The 3,168-nt window shown below is 48.3% G+C and overlaps 1 pseudogene; it reads left to right on the top strand.

Moving 5' to 3' along the window:
- Nucleotides 1-1,266: 1,266 nt before the first annotated feature.
- LOC103277380 overlaps nt 1,267-3,168 on the top strand; it is a 4,127-nt pseudogene continuing 2,225 nt past the window's right edge.

Here is a 3,168-nt window from a genome sequence, read left to right on the forward strand (position 1 = left end):
CTTGAGTGTGTCACTGCACTCCAGCATGGGTGACAGAGTGAGACTCCAACTCAAAAAAAAAAGACTATCGCAATAGGGACAAACAACTTCAATGTCAGGATTTACAAGTGTTTTTCACAATCAACAGGACTGAAAGGACTTCAAGCAGGCAGCAGGGGTGAAGCAGGTGGCAAAGTCAGGGCACTTCAACAGGCAGTTTTTCTCGGTGGTTGGCTGATACTGGGAGTGGCTGTTAAGGGAGGATGCTTTGCACCTTGGAGTTGGCTTAGGCTTGGGGATGAGGCCCAAATCGGGGGCCTGTGGGGAGGGGAGAAGCCTGACCAAAGTTTTGTCATGTCGGCAAGTCAACAGGGAAACGACGTAATTGTGAGCACTTTTTCAGCGTGATGTAGGCGGGGCTTCCTTTTTCTTTATCCTGCCGAAGTTTGCTGAGCTCCTTGGATCGTAGGTTGACATTTTCCACCAAAATTAGGCATGTTTCAGCCATCACTTATTCAGATTTTCTCCCCTTAATTTCTTCCCCCACCTCTGCTTCTGGGGCTCCAACTACATGTGTATTTGAACACTTGATACTGTCCCAGGAGGCACTGAGGCTCAGCTTCCACAAAAAACCAGGAACAAAAATCTGACCTTTTCTTCTGTAATTGTGAATCTTCTATTAAGCCCATCCACTTCTACACGTCTAGTAATTTTTTATCTTAGGCTGGACACTCTGTGTATACTGCAACACAAGGAGTCCAGGTTACACTGTCTTCCTTCAAAGAATGTTGTGCTTTGTTCTGGCATGCTGTCAAATGGTGGCAGAGCCCTTTGATCTGGTCAGGTTGGTTTTAAACTTGATGAAGACAGGCTTCTTTCTCCTTTGCGATTCATCCCGGGGTAGCAAAGCCTCTCTTCACTGTGGTTCTTCCTCCTAAGCCGTTTGGGGCCTCCACTAAAAGGCCGAGGCCTCAGTGAAGTCGCTCCTCGTTGTCTGAACCAGAACTTCCGCTTCTCCCAGTGACCTCGGATCTGCGTTCAGCTCTCAGCACTGTCGCAGCCACTGTCCACTGTCTACTAATGTGATGGTTCAAAAGAAAAGTCGAAGCATTTTCTTTGGCAGCCTTTGGTTCTGCAATATCGTTGAGAATATTTGTCCCTTATGGAGCCCACATAAAGCGCAGTGAATTATCCCAGCTGAGGATGTTTGGCTTTCAGTCAGCTGCAAACAGTAGAGGTTAGCTTTTAGTGGAAACGAGCCTAAAGAAAAGTGTTGGAGAGGGCAAAATGAGGTTCCCCTGTAAGACCTGTGAGATGCCCCAGAAAATAGTGGAGCAGGCCAGGTGTGGTGGCTTATGCCTGTCATCCCAGCACTTTGGGAGGCTGGGGCTGGAGAATTGCTTGAACCCAGGAGTTCAAGACCAGACTGGGCAACAGAGTAAGACTTCAACTCAAAAATAAATAAACAAAACAGCATGGATCGTATTTCCCCAACCAGCTGGACACACATTTGTTTCTCTTCATTGCTGATTGCTGGCCCCACTCATCTTGGCTTCTTTATTTTTTTTCTCTCCTCCTTATTTATTTATTTTCCTGAGCTCAACCTTAATAACCGATTATTAGAGCCACAGATAATGGTGTCTCCCAGGAGCCCAGATGCCTGTCTCCACTGCCTCCTCCGGCCTCTCTGGACCCACACCCAGACTCTTGGAGGTTCTGGAACGAAATGCCTTCCTGGGATTCCCACCTCGTGGCACCAACACCTGCCATGTTCTGTAATAACCTTCTGAATGCCCTCCTCACCCCTCACACCTCATGGTGACACATCAAGCTGTTTTCACAGGCTCCCTGTTTTTCTACTTTATGTGTTCTATAAATGAAAATATGCTGTAAATGTACGTGTCTGGACTGAGTTTGAAATTATCCTGAATTGGGAAGAAATGGTGTCAGACTCAGAAGATCCCGAGGGCCAAGTCACTTGGCCCTAAAAGCCCTCACTTCTGACACAGAAGCAGAAGGGGTTTGGCTGGAGGGAACTGGTGTTGCTGGGGCTGGGGCTGAGTGTGAATCTGCCGGAAGAGGAAGGGCGGCGAAGGAAGGCCTAGTGTTAGGACCGGGGCCCTTATGTGATGAATCACAGTAGAAAGTGGAGCCCCTTCCTGGATTCCCAGACCCTTTTTTCAGGGAGGAGAGAGTTGGTGAGGCAGAGAGAAGAGTACCATAATTTTGGCGGGTGCCTTAGTCAGTTGAGTTGCTGTTACAAAGTACCATAAACTGCCGGGCACAGTGGCTCATGCCTGTAATCCCAGCACTTGGGGAGGCTGAGGCGAGAGGACTGTCTGGTTCCAGGAGTTCAAGACCAGCCTGAGCAACATGGCTAGACTTTGTCCTTACAAGGCATCCAAAAATTATCCGGGTGTGGTGGTGCGTGCCTGTAGTCCCAGCTACAACTACTTGGAAGGCTGTGGCAGATGGATCGCCTGAGCCCAGCAGGTCTAGGCTGTGGTGGCCATGAGTGTGCCACTGTACTCCAGCTTGAGTGACAGAGTAGGACTCCAACTCAAATAAATAAATAAATAGATACAGGTAGATAATCGGAACAGATATTTCTGAAAGAAAATACATGGAGAATCAATATGCACATAAAGAGATGCTTAGCATCATTGGTCATTGGGAAAATACAAATAAAAACCTAATGAGGTCAGGCGCCATGGCTCATGTCTGCAAAGCCAGTACTTTGGGAAGGGAACGCGGGAAACTGGCTTGAATCCAGGGGTTCAAGACCAGGCTGGGCAACTTAGTGAGACCTCGTCTCTATAATAAATAAAAAAATAAGCCAGGCCTGGAGACTCCAACTAAAAGAAAAAAAAAATTAATTGACACATACGAACTGTACATATGTATGGGGTACAACGTGACATTCCAAAACATGTATACATTGCTTAATGATCAAATTGGAATTTTCCTGCAGCTGCCTGTGTTCTTTCCCTGCCGGGCTGTATCTGACCAGGGAAGGGGTGGGTTGAGCTGAGGCAGGGGCAAGGAAGTGCCACACATCTTGTCCAGCCATGCGGGTGACAGGAGCCTGTTCTCTCTGGGCTAGGAGGCAGACCCCAGGCTGGCAGGCAGGAAAGGAGCCCGTGGGGCAAGGGAGTGGTGAAGAAGGGTAGGGACCCTCTGGTGCTTGGG

The sequence above is a fragment of the Carlito syrichta genome, unplaced genomic scaffold (genome assembly GCF_000164805.1).
Source record: "Carlito syrichta isolate Samal-C Ts95f unplaced genomic scaffold, Tarsius_syrichta-2.0.1 Scaffold317539, whole genome shotgun sequence".
Classification (NCBI taxonomy): domain Eukaryota; kingdom Metazoa; phylum Chordata; class Mammalia; order Primates; family Tarsiidae; genus Carlito; species Carlito syrichta.